This window comes from Pararge aegeria, chromosome 19 (assembly GCF_905163445.1).
Source record: "Pararge aegeria chromosome 19, ilParAegt1.1, whole genome shotgun sequence".
Classification (NCBI taxonomy): Eukaryota; Metazoa; Arthropoda; class Insecta; order Lepidoptera; family Nymphalidae; genus Pararge; species Pararge aegeria.
In genome coordinates, this window is record NC_053198.1 from 17,152,501 (window position 1) to 17,165,000 (window position 12,500).

Here is a 12,500-nt window from a genome sequence, read left to right on the forward strand (position 1 = left end):
GAATTTCGCACATTTTAGACGGTCTAAAAAGACTTATTCTCCGTGAAAAGCCACTATCATCAAATAATTGCTGTAATTTATTCCACAATTCTTTCGACGATTTAACGGTTTTGACGTGGACATACAACGACGGGTCGATGGTCATCCGCGCTTGCTATTTCTTTTCCCGGTTCTGGCTTGATACAATGCTTCATGCCTTCGAGAACTAAGAAATTTTCTGCAGCGAAACCCCCCACTCCGAATAATTATCACGCCCCTTTAGTTTCGGCACATTGATAAAGTAATTGGTAGCCATTTTGATGAACAGTTTCTACACTTATACACTGCGATAATTAATACGATAAGTTATATCACAGCTAAATCGCACTGAATATAATGTTTTAACACTTGCTTTACTGCAAAATCCTTGTTAAAACGATTCAATACCGCGATTTTTATGAGCGTACGGCCCATAACCTATAATAAAACAACCTAATGCATTGATTGACGAGTGACACTGACACATACATTTTATTTTTAAAACAAAAAAACATGTCGTGCACTAGTAACATATTGTGTAGATATAAGACCTTTTTTAACACAGTTAAAAAAAAAACAATTTTATTCAAGTGCACTTTTGGATTTTCCAAATTTTTTAATTTTTTTTTTAACGGTTGTGAACCTAAGTGCCCGGCCTGCGGCCGGGCACCCGTCTTATTCATATACCTAACCTAACCTAACCTAACACCTAAACTAAAACACCTAGTTTGGATTCCTTTAGACTTTAGATTCAAGATTTGATGTTAATATATGCATTAATAAAAAATAATAATAAACTCATTGCTATTTTAATACTAGTTATGCTACAGATGCACTGATGAAAGCCAGTTAGTTAGCTATATCAGTGTGTAGTCGTAGTGTTAGTCGTAGTTGCCGGTGGGCTTAGGTCTAAAGGAATCCAAACCAGTTTTAAAAGGTTTGGATAGGTTATGTTAGGTTAGTGTAGGTTAGGTTAGGTTAGGTTAGAACATTAATAGGACGGGTGCCCGGCCGCAGGCCGGGCACTTAGGTTCAGTTCCGTTTTTCTAATAATAAGTAAATAAGGTGAGTGAGTTAATAATTTATGTAACAAAAGTGAATAAGTAAACTCTATATACGTATATAAATATGTAGTATTAAAAGTGATTAAGTAAATTATGTACGTAGTTATTTACTTACATTATTGTATAAAACGATTGAAGCGCGTAAGTATATTAATATATATACATATACATATATACATATATACATAAATGCATAAAAATTAACGTTAAAAAAACTTTTTTTTTTTTTTATATATAAAAATATGATGATATTTGATTGCCACTCAATATTTTAAACTCGTTTTCAATTATATACCCATAATTTATGATGTTAAGAGGAAGTTTCATTATATTATATCATTATTACTTAGTGTAGGTAGCCTAGCTATATCGATAAATATTGAATATTTTTATTGTTCCTTGTTTGAAAATCAAATATATGTAGACGCCGCGCGTTTCGATCCACGAACCGGACAGGGGGCAGTTCAGTCTCCCTAGTCGAAACCGTATATAGTAAGTACCACTGGCGAGGTGTTTAATACACGAACTGACTGACTATACACTGAAAAATATTTCGTTATATTCCTTTTTGTTAATTTGTTTTACGGTGGAAAATGGATTTTTTTTTTAATATTATCACAACAGAATTGAAGGATTACTTTTAATTTGAGTAAATATAGATTTTTAGAAAATTAAAAATAAAAAAAACCATAGTAGCAGCGCGGTACGGTAAGATTCGATACACGAACTGGAAGTCTCCCTTCTAAGATTATTACGACACTTGCGTGTGCGCGCTAATGCACCGTCCGTCTAAACCAAGCCCACGCCCACGCCCACGCCCACGCCTGCGCCTTTTTTTTATGACTATTATTACTAAGGGGAAGTTTAATAATGTCATCATTATAAAATTACTAATAACATTCACTCTAGGTAAACAAAGGCAGGGCGGTGCGGTGCGGTGCGGCGCGTTTCGATTCACGAACATGAAGGGAGAGATGAGACTCTGGCGGTCGGGTGTGAATTAATACACGAACTGTTTGTCACCGCCGTCCGTATTATATACAATGCACGAACGCACACGCACCTGCCAGCCTTAATAGTGAGAGTGGGCGTGGGCGTGGGCGTGGGCATGGGCGTTGGATTGGTAGAGGGGGTGGGCGTGGGCGCGCAAATGTACCGCCCCTCTGAACCACGCGGCAATCGCCCGCAAGCATCGCGCCCACGCCCACGCCCACGCCCAAGCCCACGCCCGTTCTCGTGCAAGAGGTGTTCCTGGCGGTCCCTTTTTTCCTTTAATTGGATATTAAAAAAAAAAAAACCATTTAAATATGTTTAATTTAATTTGTTCACTAACACATTAGGCCCGTCGCGCCGCGCCACTACTATATGGGGTGGAGGTGCGAAGGTGACGGCGACGGCGACGACGACGAAATACCAGAGTCTAAAAGGAGTAGTATGATTGCGGCGCCACGCAAAGTGGCGTTGTTCAGACTTCTCTCTCGCGTATCTCTGCGTTAGTATTGTTGTCACGTTTCGCATTTCTCTAAAAAAAGAGGTTGTTCTCTTTTTTATTATAATATTATATTATGTTTATTTTATTTATTTATTTATTTTTATGGTATTATTTTTTAATATCATATTAATATTGTACCCCGATGAACGGCGTCGACCGTCGGAATCGCGTCTGGGCAATTGTTATGGCATTAATGTGTGAGATTTTCAAGAGTGTATATTATTATCGATTGTGATATGATGTGCTCTCTCTCGGGTCGAATGTGTTAACTGTCAGAAATTCCCTCTGCGTTATTTCGTTATTACATTTCAATGTAAAATCAAACGGTCGTTAAAAGTTTATCCAGCAGCAGTTTAATATAAAAACTGTACATTCAGATGTGATATTTTTAATACAGCTCTCATAATACGGGACCGGCGTGGCGCGCTCACAATCGCAGACTGTTGCGTTCGTTTGTGCGGCTTCGCCCCCTGTGTTTTATGCGCGTGGTGTTAAAAATAATATAAAAATGGTGTTATAAAAGAAGTCTCTCAAGTACCGGGCGACGATCAAAGTGTCGTACTCGAATATGTTATAAAATCATAGCTCGCAAGAGCGTCAATGTGTGTTAAGTCTCGTTCAAAGAACCTTCAATGCTTGGGACCATGTCGCACGGCCTCCTAACGGAGGCGGTGCAACGTGAAATGTGTCCTCGTCCTGCGTGGGCGTCTGGGTTTAATAGTTCCGCTCGTCGAATGCTGACGGCGGGGCGAAACTCTCCCGTCTCGCAGCACATCATAGAATAAATTTTGTCGGGCACCGCGTCGCCGCTCTTAATAGAATGGCGCGCGACGTGCTTCGACCTTCCGTCGTGAGATGGGGCTGCAGCGCCGTGAACCGGCGCGGCGGCTCGCTCGCTACGGAAGGGGCTCGCTAACTGCGCGCCTACGTTTCCCCTTACAGCTTAACAGCTACGGGCGTTACGTGGCGTGAAGTATGTGGATAGCTCCCTGGTTGATCCTGCCAGTAGTTATATGCTTGTCTCAAAGATTAAGCCATGCATGTCTCAGTGCAAGCCGTATTAAGGCGATACCGCGAATGGCTCAATATATCAGTTTTGGTTCCTTAGATCTTACTCAGTTACTTGGATAACTGTGGTAATTCTAGAGCTAATACATGCAATCAGAACTCTGACCAGTGATGGGACGAGCGCTTTTATTAGATCAAAACCAATCGACGGAGGGCCTCGCGTCCGAAGTCGTTAATTTTGATGAATCTGGATAACTTTTGCCGATCGCATGGTCCAGTACCGGCGACGCATCTTTCAAATGTCTGCCTTATCAACTTTCGATGGTAGTTTCTGCGACTACCATGGTTGTCACGGGTAACGGGGAATCAGGGTTCGATTCCGGAGAGGGAGCCTGAGAAACGGCTACCACATCCAAGGAAGGCAGCAGGCGCGCAAATTACCCACTCCCGGCACGGGGAGGTAGTGACGAAAAATAACGATACGGGACTCTTACGAGGCCTCGTAATCGGAATGAGTACACTTTAAATATTTTAACGAGGAACAATTGGAGGGCAAGTCTGGTGCCAGCAGCCGCGGTAATTCCAGCTCCAATAGCGTATACTAAAATTGTTGCGGTTAAAAAGCTCGTAGTTGCATTTGTGCGCCGCGCTGTCGGTGCACCGCATCCGCGGTGATACTGACACGTCTGCGGAGCATATCGTCGGTGAGCCGGCGGTAAAACGCCGGTTCAATATCAAAATCCTATCGCGGTGCTCTTCGTTGAGTGTCGAGATGGGCCGACAATTTTACTTTGAACAAATTAGAGTGCTCAAAGCGGGCTCAAAATGCCGCTTGAATATTTCGTGCATGGAATAATAGAATATGATCTCGGTTCTATTTTGTTGGTTTTCAGAACTCCGAGGTAATGATTAATAGGGATAACTGGGGGCATTCGTATTGCGACGTTAGAGGTGAAATTCTTGGATCGTCGCAAGACGAACATCAGCGAAAGCATTTGCCAAAGGTGTTTTCATCAATCAAGAACGAAAGTTAGAGGTTCGAAGGCGATTAGATACCGCCCTAGTTCTAACCGTAAATATGTCATCTAGCGATCCGCCGACGTTACTACAATGGCTCGGCGGGCAGCTTCCGGGAAACCAAAGATTTTGGACTCCGGGGGGAGTATGGTTGCAAAGCTGAAACTTAAAGGAATTGACGGAAGGGCACCACCAGGAGTGGAGCCTGCGGCTTAATTTGACTCAACACGGGAAATCTCACCAGGCCCGGACACCGGAAGGATTGACAGATTAACAGCTCTTTCTTGATTCGGTGGGTGGTGGTGCATGGCCGTTCTTAGTTGGTGGAGCGATTTGTCTGGTTAATTCCGGTAACGAACGAGACTCTAGCCTGCTAAATAGGCGTCGTCATTTAGGTGTGCGCGGCTTCGGTCGCGCAACTCACTGGCGGCGTATTAAAATTCTTCTTAGAGGGACCGGCGTCTTCGAGGCGCACGAGATTGAGCAATAACAGGTCTGTGATGCCCTTAGATGTCCTGGGCCGCACGCGCGCTACACTGAAGGAATCAGCATGTTCTCCCTGGCCTAGAGGCCCGGGCAACCCGTTGAAACTCCTTCGTGCTGGGGATTGGGGTTTGCAATTATCCCCCATAAACGAGGAATTCCTAGTAAGCGCGAGTCATAAGCTCGCGTTGATTACGTCCCTGCCCTTTGTACACACCGCCCGTCGCTACTACCGATTGAATGATTTAGTGAGGTCTTCGGACCGACACGCGGTGGCTTCACGGCCGTCGGCGTTGCTGGGAAGTTGACCAAACTTGATCATTTAGAGGAAGTAAAAGTCGTAACAAGGTTTCCGTAGGGGAACCTGCGGAAGGATCATTAACGTGTAACGTCTGCACGGGTCGCCGCGGTAAACGCGCATGCGCACCCATGTTTGTACGATTATGTTAAAGACCAAACCAAAACAAAAACAAAAACCCGTCTAGTATAAGTATGACCGTCGCGATCGGTCCGCCGGACTGTCGGTTGCGTTCAGCTGTCGCCACAATGACACTAGCCAATATAATCGACGACACGGCGCGGTCCGTCGGTTGTCTTTACTCGGACACCCCAATATTGTTATCTTTATATCCGTTAAGATGAGAGTCGTTATGTTACGATCGCATTGGATATTATAGATGACAAAAAACGTTGTATAATAAATATACCATGAAACAGAAATGTTAAACTATTACCCTGGACGGTGGATCACTTGGCTCGCGGGTCGATGAAGAACGCAGTTAACTGCGCGTCATAGTGTGAACTGCAGGACACATTTGAACATCGACATTTCGAACGCACATTGCGGTCCGTGGAGAAACATCCAGGACCACTCCTGTCTGAGGGCCGGCTGCATAAAAACAAATGCCACACTGTTCGTGGGCGCGACTCAACAACCTTTCATTAGGGCGAGACGCGCGCACGGACACATGGCGGCTCCGTGAGGCTTAGCGCCAATCGGTCCGTTTAAATATATAAAATGAAATAATGTGTGCGTGTCGTTCGAGGCGCGCCAAGCTCTCGCCGGCTCGGCGCCGTTGCCGCTAGCCCGTAGCAGCAGCCGTGGGTGCAGTAGCAGCGTCGCTACGCGCGCGCACGATCGCTTCGATCGATCGACCCTTCCGTTAACGGTTAATCGATCTAGTGTCGAACGCGATACGTGCGCTATGCGTGGCGTACGCCTGCGACGCACGCACGGTGCGGGCATGCGAAACGTGCGCTAAGACGCCCACGAGAGAGACGCGTCGCGTTAACGACACGCTCCGCGCATTATTTCGACAATGAGTTTTCGGTGTGAAGACCAACCAATTCATTTGATAACCGCACCCATAAGCGCGCTTTGTTGTTTGTAGCGTGTAGTAGTCTAATCGAATCGGTAATCTAATCTGAAAACTCCGTAGGCGGACTCGACGTCCGGACTCGCGAGGCGGCGCCGTGCGCGCTCGCGCCGATGCGGCGCGAGAGCGAGCGGCGCCGTCTAGCTGACGGATATCGCGTCTGCCTCCACTTTTATCGTTGGCCTCAGATCAGGGAGGATCACCCGCCGAATTTAAGCATATTAGTAAGCGGAGGAAAAGAAACTAACCAGGATTTCCTTAGTAGCGGCGAGCGAACAGGAATGAGCCCAGCACTGAATCGCGCGGTTTTAACGATCGCGGGAGATGTGGTGTTCGGGAGGTTCCGCTATCTCGTCGTCGCCGCTCCTGTCCAAGTTCGTCTTGAACGGGGCCGTTTTCCCGTAGAGGGTGCCAGGCCCGTAGCGACGGAGCGAGGCGGCGAGAGGGACACTCCTCAGAGTCGGGTTGCTTGAGAGTGCAGCCCTAAGTGGGTGGTAAACTCCATCTAAGGCTAAATATTACCGCGAGACCGATAGCGAACAAGTACCGTGAGGGAAAGTTGAAAAGAACTTTGAAGAGAGAGTTCAAGAGTACGTGAAACCGTTCAGGGGTAAACCTGCGAAACTCGAATGAACGAACGGAGAGATTCATCGACATCCGGCGGCGTGCGTGCGCGCTCCTCGATGTCGCGCCTCGCCCCTCACGGGTGCCGCGGCGCGGCACGGGTCGCGTCCGTCTCAGTCCGTCGGCGTCGTGCACTTCTCTCTCAGTAATGCATCGCGACCCGTTCGACGTCGGCTTAAGCGCCGTCCGATTCGCCCAGCGGTGGGTTCGCCCTCCGCTGGACCGCGACGGTTGCCGGCCGGCTGTCGGACGGTATCAGTACGAATCGCGCACGCGCATCGCGCGCGTCCGGCCCGACGCAAGCTCGCACCGTACAATGTCGCTGTCCTGCCCGAGCGCGGACAGCGACGCGGCGCAACTGTCGTCGCAGCCGTGATGTCTCGGACCGTGCGCGTCTCAGTCTGCGATGAGTCATTTTCGGGCACTCGCAGGACCCGTCTTGAAACACGGACCAAGGAGTCTAGCATGTGTGCGAGTCATTGAGTTGTCTTTGTCACAAAACTGAAAGGCGCAACGAAAGTGAACGTAGGGAGGATGGAGCGCCGGTCCCGATCGGCCTCCCGCACTCCCGAGGCGTCTCGTTTCCAATCCGTGAATGCAGGCGCGCTCCGAGCACAGATGCTGGGACCCGAAAGATGGTGAACTATGCCTGGTCAGGTCGAAGTCAGGGGAAACCCTGATGGAGGACCGTAGCGATTCTGACGTGCAAATCGATCGTCGGAACTGGGTATAGGGGCGAAAGACTAATCGAACCATCTAGTAGCTGGTTCCGTCCGAAGTTTCCCTCAGGATAGCTGGCGTCGATACAACAGTCCCATCCGGTAAAGCGAATGATTAGAGGCATTGGGGCCGAAACGACCTCAACCTATTCTCAAACTTTAAATGGGTGAGAACTCCGACTTACTCGAACGATGAAGCCGGAGATCTGATGACGGTGCCAAGTGGGCCAATTTTGGTAAGCAGAACTGGCGCTGTGGGATGAACCAAACGTAGTGTTAAGGCGCCTAAAAAACGCTCATGGGACACCATGAAAGGCGTTGGTCGCTCATGACAGCAGGACGGTGGCCATGGAAGTCGGAATCCGCTAAGGAGTGTGCAACGACTCACCTGCCGAAGCAACCAGCCCTGAAAATGGATGGCGCTGAAGCGTTTTGCCTATACAATACCGTTACGGGCACGTGCGACGCGCTTAAGACGCGTCATTATGCCGTAACGAGTAGGACGTGCGCGGCGGAGAGCGCAGAAGGGTCTGGGCGTGAGCCCGCCTGGAGCCTCCGTCGGTGCAGATCTTGGTGGTAGTAGCAAATACTCCAGCAAGGCCCTGGAGGACTGACGTGGAGAAGGGTTTCGCGTGAACAGTAGTTGCTCGCGAGTCAGTCGATCCTAAGCTCAAGGAGAGATCTTATGTCGATGCGGCGTGTTACTTTTACTTTATTGTGATAAGCAACGCCCATTGAGCGAAAGGGAATCCGGTTCCTATTCCGGAACCCGGCAGCGGAACCGTTTCAATAATCGTTCCCTCGTTTCAAAGCGAGTGTTCGACGGGGTAACCCAAAGTGGCCTGAAGACGCCGCCGAGGGGTCCGGGAAGAGTTTTCTTTTCTGCCTGAGCGTTCGAGTTCCATGGAATCCTATAGAAGGGAGATATGGTTCGGAACGCGAAGAGCACCGCATTTGCGGCGGTGTCCGGATACTCTCTGCGGACCTTGAAAATTCAGGTGAGGGATGTACGTGGAGATGTCGCGCCGGTTCGTACCCATATCCGCAGCAGGTCTCCAAGGTGAAGAGCCTCTAGTCGATAGAATAATGTAGGTAAGGGAAGTCGGCAAATTGGATCCGTAACTTCGGAATAAGGATTGGCTCTGAGGACCGGGGCGTGTCGGGTTTGGACGGGAAGCGGATGCGGCCGGTGCCGGGCCTGGTCGATGCTCGTGCGTCTCTCGGGGCGCGCGGGCGGAATCCGGACCCGCGTTCCGGCCTTCCGCGGATCTTCCTAGCCGTAAGGCCGCGTCGGTTTCGTCTCGTGCGCGATCGGCGCGGTTCTGTACGACCGCCGTTCAACGGTCAGCTCAGAACTGGCACGGACAAGGGGAATCCGACTGTCTAATTAAAACAAAGCATTGCGATGGCCCTCGCGGGTGTTGACGCAATGTGATTTCTGCCCAGTGCTCTGAATGTCAACGTGAAGAGATTCAAGCAAGCGCGGGTAAACGGCGGGAGTAACTATGACTCTCTTAAGGTAGCCAAATGCCTCGTCATCTAATTAGTGACGCGCATGAATGGATTAACGAGATTCCCGCTGTCCCTATCTACTAATTTTAATAAATACACGAACTGGTCGATAAAATTAATCGTCAGTCAGTGAGTCCATCTCCGTCATCGGAGAGCGACTGCAGCACGGAGGAGGAACAGGACCAGCCGGGGGGGGATGCGTCCTCCCCCTTCGCCCCGCGAGCGTCTCTGGCGCGCACCCCGCCAGGCTCGGTTACGGTGGACTCTCCACCGGTTCCACCACGGAAGAATAAATCTCCGCCAGGTCAGCCACCGGTATCAATGACAGGAGGCAAGCGCCCACTAACTTCGCCGGAGGAGCGAAGACCGGCCGACAAGGTGCGCCTGTGCCGCCCGGCCACGCCTGCCCGTGTGCCCTCAATTACGGGGGCCACCTTGAGACCAGGACCGCATCAAATAAGCCGCCCTGCTACGCCGGATGCTGAGACTGTTCCCACGGGCAGCGAACAAGGAGGTCAGGAGGGCTCTCCCATGTTGTCCCGGGCCTCAAAGCTTGAGCTGCTGGACCGGGTAAATAAGAATTTGTCATCTATCATGAATGCTGTGACGGGCCCAACCTCCAAGATTAATAAGGAGGGAACGAACGCCATTAGTGCAAGCGTGCAAGACACCTTGGCGGTGGTAGCTGCCCTTAGCCTGCGCTTAAGTGAGATGGAGGCTGAACTGGCGAGAGGCAACGCAAGGTGTGCCGAACTGGAGAGAAGTGCCGACCTAGGATGCCGAGGTCCTCAGGGTTCCGCTGGCGGACCAGCTCCGGCCGCCACTACATCATATGCGTCGGCGCTAAAAGTGTCGAGTCGTGCACCTTCGGTCCCTATCCCTCGGGCGCAGGGCCCGGTGCTCGCATTTTACCCGGCTTCGGACCAGGTGGAGGTTCTGCGCACTGCCGAGGCCACTAAGGCAGAATTGAAAAGGGCGGTGAACCCGAGGATACTGGATGTCCAGATCGAAAAGGTGCGCAAGATAGGGAACGCAGGCGTCGTGGTGCAGACCACATCCCCGTCGGCCGCTGACCGGCTCCGCAATGCAGCTCCAGCCACGCTTCGGGTGTCGGAGCCGAAGAAAGTGGCACCAAAGGTCTGTCTCCGGGGGATCGACGGCAACCCCGAGTCGGAGGAAGTGCTGTTGGCCCTGCACGATCAAAACCTGCGCGGCTCGGACTGGTCGCTCGAGAAGCTAAGGGCCCAAACAAAGATTTTCAAAAAGAACGGCAGGTTTGGTACCACAACGGTCGTCTTGGAGTGCCCCTCGGACCTAAGAGAGGCGCTGCTAAATAAGGAGCGCGTCTTCATCGGATGGCAGGCGGTGGGGTCTGCGACTATCTGCAAATCACGTGCTGCTCGAGGTGCCAAATTTACGGACACCCGGAGAAGTACTGTAAATCGAAGGATGTGGTCTGCGGAAAGTGCGGCAGCGTCGGCCACAGGAAGGACGCCTGCAAATCGGAGGCCGCGCAATGCGCTACCTGCCACCGCTTTGGTCGGAGTGGGGCCGACTCACACGCGACGGCGTCGCGTGACTGCCCGGCGCGGCTGTACGCCGAACAGAGGGCCGTCCAACAGATCAATTATGGCTGCCCCTAAGGGGCATACTAATATAACCTTCGGGCAGCTCAATCTCGGCGGTGCCGAGGTTGCTACGAGCGAACTCCCTTCACTCGCCCGTGCGCTGGGGTTGGATGTCGTTCTTGTCCAAGAACAACATTCGCAGCCCCCGCCCGGTCTTATCCAGCATGGTGGCCTCGCCAAGGCTGGGATTTTGGTGGTTGCCGAGGACGTCGGTGTGGTGGCCCTGTCCCACCTTTCAAACAGCCACTGCATGGTTGCGGCGGTCAGGAGAGGCACAGAGGAGGTCACGGTTGTCTCGGCGTACTTCCAATACTCCGAGGCTATCGATGGCCACCTTGTGCACCTGGACCGAGTACTGGATGCCTTAGGCAGCTCAGTACGCACAGTAATTGGCGCGGACGTTAACGCCCACTCACCCATGTGGCACAGCATGCCACGTCACTATATCGGGCGTGGGCACGAGGCAGAACATCGCAGGCGCTCAGTGGAAGAATTCATCATCGCTAAGGATCTCAGATTACTCAACAGTCCGGGGCAGCCTATGACGTTCAATGGTCCTAACGGGGAGTCCAACATCGACCTGTCACTCACTTCAAGAAACGTCAGAGCTGAAGAGTGGCAGGTGTGGCCCTCCGCATCAAGTAGTGACCACCGCATCATTTCCTACTGTGTTAGACTCACATGGGGGGCCCGAGCTGTGCCGTGCGCTGAGCCGGCTGAGGGTGGTCCGCCGCGGTTTCGGGATAACGGTGTGGACTGGAGTCGCTTCCAAGCGGCGGTAAGTATGAGAGTAGGGGTCCTGGATGAGCGGAGGTGCGCCTCTGCTCTCGCCCAGGACTTCACGAATGTGGTAGTGCGGACTGCGCACGAATGTTTAGGTTTGCGTGCTCAGGGTTGGAATGGAGGATATGAATGGTGGAACGCAAGGCTGGACGTCATGCGTAGGAGAGTCGGTAGACTCCGCTGCGCATGGCAGGGTGCAAGGCGGGCTGGTGGTGAAAGGGAGGTAAGAGCAAGGGATGCATATCACGCAGAGCGCCGGAAGTATCGGCGCCTAATGGTGGAGTCGCAGAACAGCTACAATGTTCGGGTGGCTGAGTCGGGTAACGATGACCCCTTTGGTCAGGCGTACAGGGTAGCCAGTGGGAGGTTTCGGCCCCCCGCTAACGTCATCAACGGCATCATGTACGCCGGTGGCCACTCGAATAGTGTCGGTGAGGCCGTGGATAACCTGTTGTGCGCCCTGTGTCCGGACGATAATCCGGCGGAGGATACCGCGTACCACAGGGAGGTCCGGTTTGCGGCCTCCGTAATCCCGTCGGGCTGCGACGCGACTCCGCCCTGCCGCGAGGTTCTGCAGGCCATAGTCAGGTCTCTGCCGAACACGGCCCCTGGAATCGATGGCATCACGGCGCGAATAGTTAAGCGTGTGTGGGTGGTGGCGGCCGCGGAGTTCCACTTCATCGTCGCAAAATGCGTGTGTGAGGGGATCTTCCCGGACGTCTGGAAGGACGGTAGGCTTGTTGTTCTCCCCAAAGGGAACGACAAGCCTCTGACGG

General features: G+C 51.4%; 2 non-coding genes and 1 pseudogene across 2 annotated transcripts; all 3 read left to right on the plus strand.

Annotated features, from left to right (window-relative positions):
- Positions 1-3,560: 3,560 nt before the first annotated feature.
- LOC120632460 lies at positions 3,561-5,463 on the plus strand. The gene has a single exon (XR_005659131.1). It is a non-coding gene; the product is annotated as a small subunit ribosomal RNA (ribosomal RNA).
- Positions 5,464-5,813: 350 nt separating this feature from the next.
- LOC120632424 lies at positions 5,814-5,970 on the plus strand. The gene has a single exon (XR_005659103.1). It is a non-coding gene; the product is annotated as a 5.8S ribosomal RNA (ribosomal RNA).
- A 667-nt stretch (positions 5,971-6,637) lies between these two features.
- LOC120632421 overlaps positions 6,638-12,500 on the plus strand; it is an 8,785-nt pseudogene continuing 2,922 nt past the window's right edge.